The sequence below is a fragment of the Arvicanthis niloticus genome, chromosome 22 (genome assembly GCF_011762505.2).
Source record: "Arvicanthis niloticus isolate mArvNil1 chromosome 22, mArvNil1.pat.X, whole genome shotgun sequence".
Classification (NCBI taxonomy): Eukaryota; Metazoa; Chordata; class Mammalia; order Rodentia; family Muridae; genus Arvicanthis; species Arvicanthis niloticus.
This window is the reverse complement of record NC_133429.1, coordinates 3,232,032-3,250,783: the sequence shown is the minus strand read 5'-3', so window position 1 is coordinate 3,250,783 and position 18,752 is coordinate 3,232,032. Positions and strand designations below refer to the sequence as shown.

The 18,752-nt window shown below is 41.8% G+C and overlaps 1 pseudogene; it reads left to right on the top strand.

Moving 5' to 3' along the window:
- Window positions 1-13,768: 13,768 nt before the first annotated feature.
- Window positions 13,769-14,536, top strand: LOC143435653 (endogenous retrovirus group K member 113 Pro protein-like; annotated as a pseudogene).
- Window positions 14,537-18,752: the final 4,216 nt, after the last annotated feature.

The window sequence follows — 18,752 nt, the reverse complement described above, 5'->3', positions numbered from 1 at the left end:
TATGAGTATAACAGAATATTATTAGGAATCATTTCATTGGCTGTGTGTGTGTGTGTGTGTGTGTGTGTGTGTGTGTGTGTGTGTTGTTGTTGTTGTTGTGGTGGTGGTGGTGGTGGTGGTGGTGGTGGTGGTGGTGGTGGTGGTGGTTTGGCTCTATTCTAAGTCTCTGGATTATCATACAGCTTCTGGTCCTGGCCCTCCAGGTAGTGTCAGAGATGAGCTCCTTTTTATGGCATGAGTCTTAATCTGGATCAGTCATTGGTTGGCCATTCCCAGAACTCTGTGCTACCTTTATCCCAGCAGATCTTGTAGACAAGGCAAGTCGAAGGTTATGTGGCTAGGTTAGTGTCCCAAACCCTCCACTGTAAGTCTTGTCTAGTTACAGGAGATGGCCAGTACAGAGTTCATATCCCATATTAGCTAGGAAGTTTCCATTTTACTAGGTTTCTAGCTCATCCTTGAGATGTCCCTCTATTTTAGTCATCTCCCCCAGTACTCTCTTCCTCCATCCTCCCCCAACCTGATTGCTCCTGTTCCCATCCCTTCCACCCCCACCCTTGTTCAACTTCAATGTCTCTTCTATTTCCCAGTTTCTAGTTTCATAAATATGCCAGTAAATTTCATGATGTGCCAGTGTGTTCAAAGCTTCTGAATATTATATTTTTCTTGTAAAATGTATCAATAGCCCTCCAAGTATGTATAAGTTTGGTCCTTTCAGGGGAAAAATTTATTTCCTCACTGTAACAACTGACTCAGATGGTAAAATGCTTACACTTTGGTGTGAGAATATAAGTTTAATTCCACAGAGTTTATACAAAAATAAGTACTGCAGTGCATATCCTTAAACCCATTTTTCTTTTATTAGAGACATGAGAGAGGCAATAGAATTTTTAGAAGCTCATGGGCCAGTCAGTTAGCCTGTCATGTGTAATGGAAACACAAAGAGACTGTATCAAGCAAGGTTGAAGTTGGAGACCCCTCCCATCAGAGGCTCTTTTATATCAAACATGCATGTACTTAAACATACAGACATTTTTTGCACATCTGTAGGCAAATAATGTAAGCTGTTGTAGAGTTCTAGATGAGGAGGAAGTAAAATTCCAAATCCAAACATCAAACACCAAATTCCAAACACCAAATCCTGATGACATAATACTTTTATTTTAATTTCAAAACAGGGATATTTTAAAATATAGGTGGTTTGGAAATCCTAGCATTATATGTAAAAAGGCCATTGCATTACATTTATTGTAGTTATGAGTCTTCCAACTAAACATTTCTGTGTCTTCTACACAGGTTCAAATTGAGGAACTTCAAGTTTATTTTGACAATGGGATTTGCCATTGAGGAGATAAACAACAACTCCCATCTTTTACTTACCCCATATCTAGGATTTGAGATATATAATATTCCATTCAGAGAAAGACACCTTCTGATGAACGGCCTTTCTGGCTCACAGACATAGGATGGAAGGGCATTATCCCCAATTCTAGATGTGTAAGAGAGAATAAGTCAGCTACTGTACTTTTAGGAATATCATGGGCAGTTTCTGAAAATGTTGGGACACTGCTGGCAATTTACAAATTTCCACAGGTGGGGGAGAATGCTGACATTTTAGGAGGCTGTAAGGGATGGAAATTTGGATTACTCATCCCTCAAAGGAAAAGTACACAAACACCCCATGGTATCATTTCCTTTACTTGTGATAGAATAGCGAGAGTGGAGCAGACATAGAAACTTTTAGTGTTGAAACACTGATCATCCTTGTCAGTAAACTTCTGGAAAATTCTTCAGCGCTAAGATATGATTTAAAAGCCAGACTATCAGATCTTAGTACTAATGAATTCTAGCTGCTGCTTTATGACTGGGATTGCAACATAGAAAATGTTCTTCCTTTTGTTTCTGGTTGTATTTTCTTTTCATGTTATTTGGGGCCTTGTGATGCTATACTCAGTTTTCTTCTCTGTTCCAGGTGGTTCCCAAAGACACAGCTCTGTCACTTGCTGTTGCTTATTTGATGTTTTGTTTCTACTAGATGTTGGTTGGGCTACTCATGGCAGTTGCCCACAAAAGTGCTTTAATTCTATAAGACCTAAGAAGAGAGATGGACAAAACATGGAGTCTGTATAATCTGTGAAAATTATCTCAATCATAAGGAGTACATTTTTTTTTTTTCACGAAATCCAGGAAAACTCATGTGAAAATCCTAGAATAATCAGCAAACCTGACTGCAATTTATGGTGGCATTGATTATTTTATTTATTTATATTCCAAGTGCCACCCCTCTTCTGGTTTCCCTTAGAAGAGTTCTTCTCTTCATCCATACTCCCCTTTGCCTCTGAGAGGGTTCCTCTCCCTGGTATCCCTCTACCCTACTGCATCAAGTCTCTAAAGAACTAAACATACCTTCTCCCACTGAGGCCAGACAAGGCAGTCCTCTGTGTCTGGGGCCTTGGACCAGTGTGTGTATGCTCTTTTGTAGGTAGCTCAGTCTCTGGTAGCTCCCAAGGGTCCAGATTAGTTGACACGGTTGGGCTTCCTGTGGGAGTTGTCATCCCCTTCAGTTCCTTCAATTCTTTCCCTAACCCTTCCATAAGGGGTTCCATCTAATGCTTAGCTGTGGATATTTATGGGTAATCTGTCTCAGTTAGCTGCTGGGTAAAGCCTCTCAGAGGACAGCCATGCTAGGTTCCTGTCTGCAAAAGCAACATAGCATCAGTAATAGTATCAGGGATTGGTGCCCACCTATGGGATGGGTCCTAAGTTGGGCAGGTCATTAGTTGGCCATTCCTTCAGCCTCTGCTCCATTTTTGTTCCTGGATCTCTTTGAAGCAGGAGTAATTTGGGGTTGAAAGTTTTGTAGGTGAGTTGGTTTCTCCATCCCTCCATTAGTGATCCTGTATGACTACTGGAGATGATCTCTTTAGGTTCTATATCCCTACTGTTGGACATTTTGGCTAAGGTTACCTGCATTGACTCCTGGGAATTGCCCCAATCCCTTCTCAATGCCCTCGCATTCCTCTACACTGGGGCATCAAGCCTTCACAGGACCAAAGGCCTTCCCTCCCATTGATGCCAGGTAAGGCCCCTTCAGCTTCTACAGTCCTTCCCCTAACTCCTCCATTGGGGTCCCTGTGCTCAGTCTGATGCTTGGCTGTGAATATCCACATCTGTATTGGTTATAATCTGGCAGAGCCTCTCAAGAGACAGCTGTATTAGGCACCTGTTAGCAAGCACTTCTTGGCATCCACAATAGTGTCTGTGTTTGGTGTCTGCATGTAGGATAGATCCCCAGATGGGGCAGTCTCTGCTTCATTCTTTGTCCCTGTATTTCCTTTAGACAGGAGCAAATCTGGGTTAAAATTTGAGAGATAGGTGAGTGGCTCCATCCTTTAATGGGGGGGGGGGGCATAACTAACTTCTACTACCCTTTGTGGGGTATTTCAGCTAATGTCATCCACAGGAGGTCCTGGGAGGCTCTTGCTTTACTGGCATCTGGGACTTTCTGGTTGCTACCCCTGGTTCCCCATCCCCCATTGCTACACACCTCTGTTCAATATCCTGACACTCTGTGCATTTCCTCCCATACCTGATTCCTCCCCCTCTTTTTACCCTTCCCCTCTTCTCTTCTACCCAAGTCTTTCCCACTCTCTATTTCCCTTGATTATTTTGTTCCCCCTTCTAAGTAGGACTAAAGCATCCAATCTTTGATCTTCCTTCCTCTTGAGCTTCATGTGGTCTGTAAGTTGTATCTTGGGTATTCCAGGCTCTATGCCTAATATCCACTTGATGTTGGGCCTTGGATGAGGTAACTCCATTTAACCTGTAACCTTCAATCACATAGCACAGGTAGAGGTCTCCACCTCCAGAGACAACTTATCAGTGAATACATACCATGTGTGTTCTTTTGTAAATAAGTTACCTCACTCAGGATGAGATTTTCTAGATCTATCCATTTGCCTAAGAATTTCATGAAGTCATTGTTTTAATAGCTGAGTAGTATTTCATTGTGTAAATGTACCACATTTTCTGTATGCATGCCTCTGTTGAGGGACATCTGGGTTGTTTCCAATTTCTGGCTATTATAAATATGGCTGCTATGACCATAGTGGAGCATGTTGGAACATCTTCTGGGTATATACCCAGGAGTGGTATAGCTGGGTCCTCAGGTAGTACTATGTGCAATTTTCTGAGGCACCATCAGACTGATTACCAGAGTGGTTGTACCAGCCTGCAATCCCACCAGCAATGGAGGACTTTTCCTCTTCCTCCACATCCTTGCCAGCATCTTCTGCCACCTGAGTTTTTGGTCTTAGCTATTCTGACTGGTGTGAGGAGGAATCTCAGGGTCATTTTGATTTGCATTTCCCTGATGACTAAGGATGTTGAACATTATTTTTAGGTTCTTCTCAGTAATTTGAGTTTCCTCAGTTGAGAATTCTCTGTTTAGCTCTGTTTCCCATTTTAATAGGGTCATTTGGTTCTCTGGAGCCTAACTTCTTGAGTTCTTTGTATATATTGGATATGAGCCCTCTATCAGATGTAGGATTGGTAAAAAAAAAAATTTCCCAATCTGTTGGTTGTCATTTTGTCCTATTGACAGTGTCCTTTGCAATTTTCTGAGATTCCATTTGTTGATTGCTGATCTTAGAGCATAAGCCATTGATGTCCTGTTCAGAAAAATTTTCCCTGTGCCCATGTGTTTGAGGCGTTCCCCTACTTTCTTCTCTATTAAATTCAATATATCTGGTTTTATGTGGAGGTCCTTGATCCACTTGGACTTAAGCATTATACAGGGAGATAAAAATGGATCAATTTGTATTCTTCTACTTGTTGGACACCAGTTGAACCAGCACTGTTTGTTGAAAATGCTGTCTTTTTTCCCCACTAGATGGTTTTAGCTTCTTTCTCAAAGATTAAATGACCATAAGTCTGTGGGTTTTCAATTCTATTCCATCAATCTACTTGCCTGACTCTGTACCAACACCATGTAGAGTTTTTAAAATTCAATTATGTTTTTAATTGTTTTTTTAATTATCAAATCATAATTTTTACTTTTTAACATTGGGGTTATAAACAAAAAAATGCAGGATGTGGGGAAGGGGATGACACAGGAGCATAGGTGTTTCGGGGGAGGTACAGATATCTTTCAGAACAGGGTATCAGCTGGGTGAAGGTTCAGGGGTCAGGTCACTATGACTCTGCCTATGCTTTACTTGTCCTTATCTAAGTTGGTACTATCTGCCAAGGCTGCCTATTTACAAGGTTTATGACTACCCAGGCTGGTAAATTTCTACAAAAGCTGCCTGTTTACAATAGCTTATAACCATCTATTTCAGTGTTTTTACACAGAGACCCAAGACTTTGTGTTAGCAGGCATGTAAAGTCAGGCCTATTGCTGATTTTAGGCTTATGGCTGATTTTAGACCTTCAGTGTATGAGCAGGGCTGCCCCTAACATCTCCTCCCTTCTCCAAGTATAGAAGAGTGGTGGTGATTCTAATTTTGCAAAGGTGGGGATAGAGGCCTGACCTCCAGTAATTAAAGGGGACCTTGTAATGGCTCCAGTCCTCCTGTCATTGTCCAGTCATGAGGGCCATACCTATCCTGATGTCTTTTTCCTGGAGAGGGAATACTTTTGACATCAACTGTTGGGGGCCAAATTTTAGCAGAAAGCGGCTATCAGCTTTGCAGCCATCTTGAGCCATATACCTTGACATGAGACTTGGATTACAAGAGCCTACAACAGCTGAGCACACTCTGATAATCTTGGTTTAGATACCTTGGGTGTGTGAGATTAAAGGTGTGTGAAATTAAAGGTGTGTAACTTAAGAGCGTGACTTAGAAGTGTAGAGATCAGATTTAGAGACAAGACCTAAGGGCATGATTAAAGGTGTGACCAAAAGGCATGGCTTACAAGTGAGACATATAAAAGGCAGAGGTAGAGAATCAGACACTTTTAGGAGATACTTCAGAGAGTACAACTTGGAGTAGGAATTAGGCATTAGGTAGCAGGCACTTGGAAGAGAACTTGGAAGAAGTAACTTGGAACTTGGAGTCACTAGGGACTAGGAACTTAGGACCTGGGACTTGGAGAGAAGAAGAGAGACTGAAGAATAAACAGGATTGAATCACACTCTGTCTGGTCTCCCTCCATTCTTCGAGTCCGTCCTCACTCTTTCTCTTGCTGAACCCAGACCCTCGGACCGGAGTGGCAGCTTGAGCCGGGATACAGTGGCTGCCAAGTGCTAAGTGGAGAGGGCCCCAACAGTTTTTGGCCGCCCAAACGCGGGGCAGCCCAGGCCTCAACATTTTGCTCAGGCCATGACATTTTTGGCCGCCCGAACGTGGGGCTAGTGTGGCTCTCAACAATCAACCCCTATGCAGTCAGGCTTGTCCCTCAGGGAACCCAGAAACATATTTTTAACTTTTATTTATATTCCCTTGCAGTGCTTAGCCTCACAGCCTAAGCAAGAATTCAGATTGCCAGTCAGAGGGGGTTCTGGGTAGCCCCTCTCTGCTTGGTCTAGGGGCGGAAGTCCCCTCTTTTAGGTTGGGTGGAGATGAGATTTGGGAACACCCTGGATAGAGTAACAACCTCATCTTGAGTCTCGTGGTCCTCCATAGCTAACTTATGATAATGTGTATCTGAATAGATTTTGCTATCAGATTATCTATCTGTTGTTTCACAAAGTTAGTCAAACTATTTAAGGTCCAGGGACCAAAAGAAATAAGCAAAAATAACCCAATTAATGGTCATGATATGGAAGGAAGTTTGGTGACAACCATGGAGAGGTGGGAAACCAATTCTTGTACTAGCTCTCATCTTTCTCTTTCTCTCTCTATCTTTTCTCAAGACTTTCTCTGACCTTTTTCATGCTCTCTTTAATCATCCCTGTTTTGTCTATGTAAAAGCAACATTCTTCTTTAAGGCTGTACACAGTCTAGAGCTGACACAGTCTTTTCTATTGTAAAAGAGTAAATCAAGTTGAATAAAATCCTTTGCAATTTTTGGAGATCACTTCAGACAGCGAAACGAGGGATTTCTTCAGATTAGTGATGTCAATCTCTAGCTGTTTGATGTCCTTGTCAAAGGCCCATCAAAGATCTGAGTAGTATAAGTCCGGAGGCCAGCATCATGATTAGAACTCCTAACAGCAGACATCACAGGCAATTCATTTTTACCTGGAAAGGAAAAAGAAAGGAATTCTCAGGGAGATTTCTCTTCCCTGGATGTCAGTTGTTACTTGTCTTATTTATAATTGGGCCTGGTTTTGTGGGGGTATCTATTTATCTCATTAATCTTTTTGGCAGCCATTTAGCTGTGTCTTCTGTGGTATCAAACAGGCATATCAATCCTCAGCCCCATATGAGGACTGGGTCCTGGCCATTCCATTTAAGGGTAAGAGGGTCCTTCCACATAGCTGTGGTATAGTTTTTATTAGTCTCAGCAATGCCAAAGGCAGTCAGTGGCAGATTTGCCATGAGCTTTCAGTTTTAGAAAGTTAAAAGTGAAGAAGGCATGATGGAGAATATTTTTGGGAGACTCATTCTGGGGGCCTCTTTTGTTTTTAAAGCCAAATTTTCAGAGTTCTTGTAAAATCAGGGCAGAAGCACCAACAGTCGCTCCTTCCATCCTCAGAGAGTCATGAAGACACTATTTAAAAAAATATAAATATTTATTAATAATCTTTTTTATCAAAGGACTATTATAAGACAGCCAACAGTTAATCAATCTATATAATATATTGATTAATGATAGCTTCTTCTACTTTTTGTAAAATTACTCCTCTTTTGTCAATCAATTATTGAGGGAAATTAGGATTTGCATCTCTCTTGAGAATATTAAACAAAGACTTAAATTCTTTTGTGAAGAGCTTAAAATAAGATCTTAGCCAATAAGCATCTCCTGGAAACTTTTGAAAATAATTTGAAATAAGTAAACTATCTTTTTTTGCCAGACCCATTATCTGTTTTTTAATTGGATATTTTATGTATTTACCTTTCACTATTAACTCCTCTTACATTCTCCCTCAAAATCCCTTATCCTATACCCCCTCTTCCAATTTTTATGAGGGTGTGCTCCCACCATCCTCCCAATCCAGCCTCCCTGCTCTCTCATTCCCCAACACTAAGGATCAAAACTTATGAGGAGCATAGCCCTCCACTTCCAGCAATGCCTAACAAGGCCACCCTCAATTACCTGTTTAGGTGGAGCCATGAGTCCCTCCCTTTGTGTTCTCAGGCAGGAGGTTTAGACCCTGGGAGCTCTGGTTGAGTATTTTGATACTCTTTCTAAAAAGGACCGAAGCACCCACACTTTGGTCTTCCTTTCTCCTCTTGAGTTTCATGTGGTCTATGCAGTGTGTCTTAATATTGTAAGATTTGGAGCTAATATCCAGCTATCAGTGAGTGCATACAATGTACGTTCTTTTGTGATTGGGTTACCTCACTCAGGATGATATTCTCAAGCTCCATCCATTTGCCTAAGAATTTCATGAACTCATTGTTTTTAATAGCTGAGTAGTACTCCATTGTGTAAATGTACCACATTTTCTGTATCCATTCCTCTGTTGAAGGACATCTGGGTTCTTTCCAACTTCTCGCTATTATAAATAAGGCTGCTATGAACATAATGGAGCATGTGTCCCTGTTGTATGTTGAAACATCTTTTGGGTAATGCCCAGGAGTGGTATCGCTAGGTCCTCAGGTAACACTATGTTCAATTTTCTGAGGTACCATCAGACTGCTTTCCATAGTGGTTGTGCCAGCTTACAATCCCACCAACAATGGAAGAGTGTTCCTCTTTCTCCACATCCTCACCAGCATGTGCTGTCACCTGTGTTTTTGATCATAGCCATTCTGACTGGTGTGAGGTGAAATCTCAGTGTTGTTTTCATTTGCATTTCCCTCATGAGTAGGGATGTTGAACACTTCTTTAGGTGCTTCTCAACCATTCAAGTTTCCTCAGTTGACAATTCTTTGTTCAGCTCTGTACCCCATTTTTAATAGGGTTATTTGATAGTCTAGAGTCTAATTTCTTCAGTTCTTTGTATACCTTGGTTATTAGCCCTCTATCAGCAGTAGGATTGGTAATGATCTTTTCCCAATCTGTTGGTTGCTGCTTTGTCCTATTGATGTGTTCTTTGCTTTACATGAGCTTTGCAGTTTTTATGAGGTCCCATTTGTCAATTCTTGATCTTAGAGCATATGCCATTGGTGTTCTGTTCAGGAACTTTCCCCTGTGCCCATGTGTTCGAGGCTTTTCCCCGTTTTCTCTTCTATTAGTTTCAGTGTAGCTAGTTTTATGTAGAGGTCCTTGATACACTTGGACTTGAGCTTTGTACAAGGAGATAAGTATGGATCAATTTGCATTCTTCTACATGTTGACCTCCAATTGGACCAGCACCATTTGTTGAAAATGCTGTCTTTTTTCCACTGGATGGTTTCAAGTGACCATAGGAATGGGAGTTCATTTCTAGGTCTTCTATTCTATTCCATTGATCCTCCTGCCTGTCTCTGTTCCAATACCATGCAGGTTTTTTTTTTAAAAAAAAACTATTGCTTTGTAGTATAGCTTGAAATCAGGGATGGTGATTCCCCCAGAAGTTCTTTTATTGTTGAGAGTAGTTTTCACTATCCTGGGTTTTTTGTTATTCCAAATGAATTTTAAGATTGCTCTTTCTATCTCTGTGAAGAATTGGGTAGGAATTTTGATGGGGATTGTATTAAATCTGTAGATGGACTGGGTATTAGAACTATCTTATACCTCACTGGTACAATTAGGAATAAGTATGCTCTAACTGTATTTTGAGAGAAAAGTTTTACTTTAACAGGAAGAGTGATATGTAGGAGGAGCTAAGTGGGAAGGAGTACTGAGAGGAAGAGATGGAGTAAGGAGAGAAGATGAAGGAGAGGAGAAGCTAGGTGATGAGAGAGAGAAAGAGAGAGGGGGCATGGAGGCAGATGTTCACAGGTCTCCACCAATCAAAGATAGTCTTTATATCTAGGTTGGGTATTGGATTACCCTTCTGATTGAGCATTACCAAACTTATAAATCCTTTGATTAACATTTTAAAAAAATTGTATAAAAGCAAAAAGGAAAGGGGGCAGGGGACAGGGGTTTTCTAGGGGGGGGAAATGGGGAAAGGGGATGGCATCTTAAATGTAAATAAAATAAAATGAAAAAAAATAAAAAATTAAAAATTAAAAAAAAATAAATAAATGCAGAAAAAAAAAAACTATTGCTTTGTAATATAGCTTGAAATCAGGGATGGTGATTCCCCCAGAAGTTCTTTTATTGTTGAGAGTAGTTTTCACTATCCTGGGTTTTTTGTTATTCCAAATGAATTTTAAGATTGCTCTTTCTATCTCTGTGAAGAATTGAGTAGGAATTTTGATGGGGATTGTATTAAATCTGTAGATTGCTTTCGACAAGATGGCCATTTTTACTATATTAATCCTGCCAATCCATGAGCATGGTAGATCTTTCTATCTTTTGAGATTTGTTTCAATTTCTTTCTTCAGGGGCTTGAAGTTTTTGTCATACAGGTCTTTTACTTGCTTGGTTAGATTCACACCAAGGTATTTTATATTATTTGTGACTATTGTGAAGGGTGTCGCTTCCATAATTTCTTTCTCAGCCAGTTTATCTTTTGAGTACAGGAAGGCTACTGATTTGTTTGAATTAATTTTATACCCAGCCACATTACTAAAGTTGTTTATCAGGTTTAGGATTTCTCTAGTGGAAGTTTTAGGGTCACTTAAGTATACTATTATATCATCTGCAAATAGTGAAATTTTGACTTCTTTTCGAATTTGTATTCCTTTGACCTCCTTTTGTTGTCTAATTGCTCTAGCTAGGACTTCCAGTACTATATTGAATAGGTAAGGTGAGAGTGGGCATCCTTGCCTAGTCCCTGAATTTATTGGAATTGCTTCAAGTTTCTCTCCATTTAGTTTGATGTTGGCTACTGGTTTTCTGTATATTGCTTTCACAATGTTTAGATATGGATCTTGAATTCCTGATCTTTCCAAGACTTTTAACATGAAGGGATGTTAAATTTTGTCAAATGCTTTCTCAGCATCTAGTGAGATGATCATGTGGTTTTTTTTCTTTGAGTTTGTTTATATAGTGGATTACATTGATGGACTTCCATATATTGAACCAACCTGCCATTCCTGGGATAAAGCCTACTTGATCATGATGGATAATTGTTTTGATGTGTTCTTGGATTCTGTTCTCGAAAATTTTATTGAGTATTTTTGCATCGATATTCATTAGAGAGATTGGTCTGAAGTTCTCTTTGTTGGGTCTTTGTGTGGTTTAGGGATGAGCATAATTGTGGCTTCATAGAATGAATTTTGTTTCTATTTTGTGGAATAGTTTGAAGAGAATTGGCATCAGGTCTTCCTGGAAGGTCTTATAGAATTGTGTACTAAAACCATCTGGTCCTGGACTTTTTTTGGTGGGTAGACTTTTAATGACTGCTTCTATTTCTTTCAGGGTTATGGGACTGTTTAGATGGTTTATCTGCTCCTGATTTAACATTGGTAACTGGTATTTTTCTAGAAAATTGTCCATTTCATCCAAATTTTCCATTTTTCTTGAGTATAGGCTTTTGTAGAAGGAGCTGATGATTTTTTGAATTTTCTCAGTTTCTGTTGTTATGTCTCCCTTTTCAGTTCTGATTTTATTAATTTGGATACTGTCTCTGTGCCCTTTGGTTAGTCTGGCTAAGAGTTTATCTATCTTGTTGATTTTCTCAAAGAACCAGCTCCTGGTTTTGTTGATATTTTGTATATTTCTTTTTGTTTCTCTTTGGTTGATTTCAGCCCTGAGTTTAATTATTTCCCCCCATCTACTCCTCTTGGGTGTATCTGCTTATTTTTGTTTTAGAGCTTTCAGATGTGTTGTCAAACTGCTAGTGTATGCTCTCTCCAGTTTCTTTTTGTAAGCACTTAGAGCTATGAGTTTTCCTCTTATCATTGCTTTCAATGTGTCCCATAGGTTTTGGTATGATGTGTCTTCATTTTCATTAAATTCTAAAAAGTCTTTAATTTCTTTCTTTATTTCTTCCCTGACCACATTATCATTGAGTAGAGTTTTGTTCAATTGCCATTTGAGTGCCGGCTTTCCATTGTCTTTCTTGGTATTAAAGACCAGCCTTAGGCCATGGTGATCTGATAGGATACAGGAGATTATTTCAGTTTTTTTGTATCTGTTGAGGCCTGTTTTGTGACCAATTATATGGTCTATTTTGGAGAAGGTACCATGAGGTGCTGAGAAAAAGGTATATTCTTTTGTTTTAGGGTGAAATGTTCTATAAATATATGTTAAGTCCATTTGGCTCATTGTTGGGAGCCGCAGTGAGCATGTCAGCATTCGCCATTACAAGATGGCGTGGGCATCCTGTCCTCCCACTAGTAAACAACTGACTGCGCAGGTGCAAAAGGCAAAAAGCGCGCCAAAGTCACTGCCCATCCTGGGGCGTAATATGGGGTGATGAGTGAACAGCCAATCAGAAGTGAACACGCCACTCTAGGGTACGTATAGCAGTGCCTTTCCTGGGCTTTGGGTCTTTCCGCTTCTGCTTATACAAGAAGTAAAGCCTTGTTGTAGTAACCACCCGAACACTGCCTCATGTGTCCTTTTTCTCAGGCAAAGGGGACACGGAGGGGCTCGGAACATCTGGCGCCGAAAACCCGGGATTTTCAAGGCGCAGCGGAGACCCCCCAAGTTTTGGGGCAGGTTAAAAAACCACAGGAACGAGGTACATCTCTGGGAGGTATGCTTGGGGTGGAAGCCTTCGTTGCAAGTGGATATTCACCCATTGCCACCGCTGCAGTAGTTGGCCTCTTGCTCCTGTTGTTTTTGCTTTTAGCTTATTTGTGTTATGAGGATCCAGCCCGAAGCACAGCTATTAGGGCAAGTCAAGAGGTTTCAAGAGAGGTCTGCTCCAGGCTGTCAGAACCAGAGCATGTTAGCTGGCATCAGGCCAAGGAGCCTGGAAAGGAGAAGCAGGCAAAAAATCCTAGACAACAGAGGCAGGCCAAGGAGCCTGGTCATAGGAAAGAGTACTCAAGAGGAACAGGGGCCACTGCAGGGTCTGTTAAGGTTAAGGACCCTTCGCCGGCTGGTGAAGAGAGAGTGGAGTTGTGGGGGACCCCCTGTACCCCATTAAGGAGCCTGCTTCCATAAACCTTAGCAGCTCCGAGGAAGACCTAACGCAAGGAGAGGAAGAGAGCCTGGGGCAGGAAGCAGCTGCCTATGCAAAGGGTGGCCGTTCTGGGATAAGAATAAGAAAGACCTTGAATCCCTCGCCCCCGTCCTTGCCTCCGGCTTATGCCCCGGGCAGTGCCTCTAATTCATTTCTCAGCCCAGGAGATCGCAGATAGCTACAGCTTGCATTTCTGGTCTTTGAAGCGGCAGAAGGCGTCCGTGTTCATGCCCCAGTAGAGTATAGGCAGATCAAAGAATTAGCTGAGGCAGTACGTGCATATGGAATTGGGGATAATTTTACTATATTCCAAGTGGAGAGATTAAGTACAGCTGCTATGACACCAGGAGACTGGTAGGACACAGTGAAGGCGGTACTTAACAATATGGGCCAATACCTAGAGTGGAAGGCCTTGTGGCACGAGGCACTGCAAGCACAAGCCAGGATTAATGCAAATACTGAGGGACAACAATTATGGACTTTTGACATGCTGGTGGGAGTTGGCGTACTGCAGGAGTGGACCTCCGCTCCACCTCCTGAGTCCTACTAATGTCACACATGGGGGTGCAGCCGATCCCGGTTGATTATAGAGGCCCCCTGCCAGAGGGAAGTGTCGGCCTTATTTTAGGCCACTCCTCTCTTACCTTAAAAGGGCTCGTGGTACACCCCGGTGTAATAGATCAGGATTATACCAGAGAACTTCAAGTTCTCTGTTCTAGCCCATAAGGCGTATTCTCCATCTCCCCTGGGGACAAGATTGCTCAATTGGTTGTCCTTCCAAGCTTACATGATTGTTTTCCATCCACCAAGAAGCTTAGAGGTGCTCAAGGGCTTGGTTCCTCAGGAACTGACTTTGCTCATCTGGTGGTTGACTTTAAAACTAGACCCACCTTACAGTTAGCAATAGAGGGGAAGAACTTTACTGGAATTCTGGACTCAGGAGCAGATAAAAGTATTATTTCTTCTAATTGGTGGCCTAAGGCATGGCCTGTAAAAAGATTGTCCCACTCCCTACAAGGATTGGGATACAAGGCCAGTCCCACAGTCAGTTCTCGCTCGTTGACTTGGCAGGCACCAGAGGGTCAAACAGGAAATTTTATACCTTATGTGCTTCCTCTCCCTGTCAGTCTCTGGGGAAGAGATATTTTACAAGACCTAGGGCTAGTTCTGACTAGTGAATACTCCCCACAAGCTATAAACATTATAAAGAGAATGGGATTTAAAGAAGGGAAAGGTCTTGGCAGGAACAAACAAGGAAGGTTAGATCCTGTCTCACAAAAATCAAACACAGGAAGACAAGGCCTGGGTTTTCCCTAGTTGCCACTGAGGGTTCTATGCCCATACCCTGGCTCACAGAGGAGGCTGTGTGGGTTCCTCAGTAATCCCTATCCTCTGAAAAATTGGAAGCTGCTACAAAACTAATTAAAGAGCAAGTGCAGCTCGGTCATTTAGAACCTTCTACCTCTCCCTGGAATACACCCATATTTGTCATTAAAAAGAAATCCGGAAAGTGGAGGCTTTTACATGATTTAAGAGCCATCAATGCACAGATGCGACTATTTGGCTCTGTGCAACGAGGCTTGCCTTTACTCTCTGCCTTGCCTAAGCAGTGGAAAATCATAATTATAGATATTAAAGATTGTTTTTTCTCTATTCCTTTGTATCCACAAAATAGACCAAGATTTGCATTTACACTACCTACTATTAATCATTTTGAACCTGATAAAAGGTATCAGTGGAAAGTTCTGCCTCAGGGCATGGCCAACAGCCCCACTATATGTCAGCTGCATGTACAAATGGCCCTCGAGCCAATTAAGAAACAATTTCCCTCTCTGCTGCTGGCCCATTACACAGATGACATTATTATGTGTCATAAGGATTTAATTACTTTACAGACCTCATACCCCTTATTATTAAACACCTTGGAACAGTGGGGTCTACATGTTGCTACTGAGAAAGTTCAATTTTCAGAGATTGGTTCCTTTTTAGGGACAGTTATCTATCCAGAAAAGATAATTCCTCAGAAATTGGAGATTTGTAGAGACCATTTACATACTTGGAATGATTTTCAGAAATTATTAGGTGATATAAATTGGTTAAGACCATTTTTAAAAATTCCCTCGGCCGAGCTGAAACCTTTATTTGATATTTTGGAAGGGGATGCTCATATTTCCTCACCGAGGGCCTTAACACTGGCTGCGAGCCGTGCTCTGCAAGTAGTAGAAAACGTTTTACAAGACGCCCAGTTAAAATGCATAGATGAAACCAAAACCTTTGACCTATGTGTTTTTAAAACTAGACACTTACCAACTGCTGTGTTATGGCAGGAGGGGCCCTTGTTATGGATTCATCCCAATGCTTCTCCTGCAAAGATTATTGAAAGGTATCCAGATTCAGTCTCTCAGCTTGCCCTTCGTGGACTAAAAGCAGCCATTACTCATTTTGGAAGGGAGCCTAAGGTTTTGATAGTGCCTTATACTGCCCATCAAGTCCAAATATTAACAGCAACCTCTGATGTTTGGGCAGTGCTGGTTACTTCCTTCAATGGTCAAATAGATAATCATTATCCTAAGCATCCCATCTTACAATTTGCCTTAACTCAAGCTATCATATTTCCACATATTGTGTCTCAGGAGCCACTCCCAGATGGAATGGTAGTTTATACGGACAGGTCTAAAACAGGAGTGGGTGCCTATGTGATTAATGATAAGGTTACATCCAAACAATACCATGAAACCTCACCTCAAATTGTGGAATGCTTAGTGGTGTCAGAGGTTCTGGAAATCTTTCCAGGTCCCTTAAATATTGTTTCAGATTCCTTCTATGTGGTTAATGCAGTAAAAGCATTAGAAGTTGCTGGGTTAATTAAGACATCTAGCAGACTTGTAGAAGTTTTTCAAAAGATTCAGCTTACCCTGGCTAAGCGAAGATTCCCTGTCTTTATAACTCATATTAGGGCTCACTCAGGCTTACCGGGACCTATGTCCCGTGGAAATGACCTGACAGATCAAGCCACAAAGTTGATTGCAATTGCCCTTTCGCCAAAATTGGATTTGGCTAAAGCCTTTCACAAAAGGTTTCATGTGACACCTGAGACACTACGATGTCGATTTAAAATCTCTAGAAGGGAGGCCAGAGATATCATGACTCAATGCCAAAACTGCTGCCAATTCCTACCTGTTCCCCATACCGGAATTAACCCTTGGGGAATTAGGCCATTACAGATCTGGCAAATGGATGTTACTCACATCCCATCCTTTGGCAAATTACAATATTTGCATGTCTCCATTGATACCTGTTCTGGAGTTATGTTCGCCTCTCCATTGACCGGAGAAAAGGCGGCCCATGTTATTCAACATTGCCTCGAGGCTTGGAGTGCCTGGGGAAAGCCTAAAATTCTTAAAACTGACAATGGACCAGCCTACAGTTCTCAAAAATTTCAACAATTTTGTCGCCATATGGAGGTGACACACCTGACGGGTCTTCCTTACAACCCTCAGGGACAGGGCATCATTGAGCGTGCTCATCGTACCCTTAAAACTTATTTGATAAAACAAAAAGGAGAAGTTGAGGAAGCTCTGCCCACGGTCCCATGGGTTACTGTTTCTCTGGCACTTTTTACCCTCAACTTTTTGAATTTGGACAGTCAGGGCAATACAGCGGCTGATCGCCATTGCCTGGAACCAACTAGGCCAAAAGAAATGATAAAATGGAAACTGGTCAATGGAAAGGCCCGGATCCTATTTTAATAAGATCCAGGAGAGCTGTTTGTGTTTTTCCACAGGAAGAAGACAATCCATTTTGGCTGCCAGAGCGACTGACACAGCGACTCGTGGTTCCTGAAATAACCCCCTCGAAGGATTCATCTGCAGACACTCTCAGTTCTCATTTGGACTCTCCTAAATCAGGTTCATAGGAAGTGGACTAGGGAGCTGGACCAGATGCAACAGCAATTGCAGATCCGGATTTCGAGCCTTAATGGAACACGTGTGGACCCCGTTACCCCTGATGACTTTACTTCTTGGCCTACCTCTGCTTTTTCCTTCTTTCTTAAAGGGTGGGGATAGGCCTGTTTGGTGCAGCCCTATGTTGTGGATTAGTGTTCATGATGGTTGGTCTGTAAGCTCAGAGCCCAACAAAAACGTGACAAGGTCGCTATCGCCCAAGCACTCATAGCCTTGAGCAAGGATCTTCCCCTGAAATTTGGCTATCTAGGCTAAGAAAGTATCTGATGACTGAGACCCTCAGTCGATGCACCCCAAGGGTTCAGCCCATTGCACTGGGTCGATGAGAGGTCTAAATCCAGCCAGCCCTTGCCTGAATAACTGGTACCTGAATATTTAGAGGTGTTTGGGAGTGGGTACTCGACAGGGAATGTTCCACGAGTGTGGATAGATTTCCCGAAAGTATGCCTGATTGCACAAAGGTTTGATGCCAAGAAACCTCCTCCCCTGGTGGCGCCCCAGGGTGGAGGCACCCTTTCCCCGTCAAAAGGCATAGAGATGGGTATGGGAAGTAAACCCATTACAATATCTCATTTTGCACAGGGGATCAGGCCTCTGCTTTCCCTCACTGAGTTGGTGCTGCGCTTCATAGACAATAGGCTGTTCCATCTTAAATATATAGATTGGGGAGATGTTGGGAGCCGCAGTGAGCATGTCAGCATTCGCCATTACAAGATGGCGTGGGCATCCTGTCCTCCCACTAGTAAACAACTGACTGCGCAGGTGCAAAAGGCAAAAAGTGCGCCAAAGTCACTGCCCATCCTGGGGCATAATATGGGGTGATGAGTGAACAGCCAATCAGAAGTGAACACACCACTCTAGGGTACATATAGCAGTGCCTTTCCCGGGCTTTGGGTCTTTCCGCCTCTGCTTATACAAGAAGTAAAGCCTCGTTGTAGTAACCACCCGAACACTGCCTCACATGTCCTTTTTCTCGGGCAAAGGGGACACGGAGGGGCTCGGAACAGCTCATAACTTCTGTTAGTTTCACTCTATCTCTGTTCAGTTTCTGTTTCCATGGTCTGCCCATTGCTGAGAGTGTTGAAATCCCTCACTATTATTGTGTGAGGTGCAATGTGTGCTTTCAGCTTTAGTAAGGTGTTTTTTTGTTTTTTGTTTTTTTTTTTTTTTTTTTTTTTATTTTTATGAAAGTGGGTGCTCTTGTATTTGGGGCATAGATGTTCAGAATTGAGAGTTCATGTTGGTTGACTTTTCCTTTGGTGGATATGAAATGTCCTTCCTCATCCTTTTTGATAGCTTTGAGTTGAAAGTTGATTTTATTTGATATTAGAACGTCTACTCCAGCTTGTTTCTTAGGACCATTTGCTTAAAAAATTGTTTTCTAGCCTTTTACTTTAAGGTAGTGTCTGTCTTTGTTACTGAGGTGGGTTTCCTGTATGCAGCAAAATGCTGTTTCCTGTTAGTGTATCCAGTCCATTAGTCTATGTCTTTTTATTGGGGAATTGAGTCCATTGATGTTAAGAGATATTAAGGAGAGGAGATTGTTGCTTCCTGTTATTTTTGTTAAT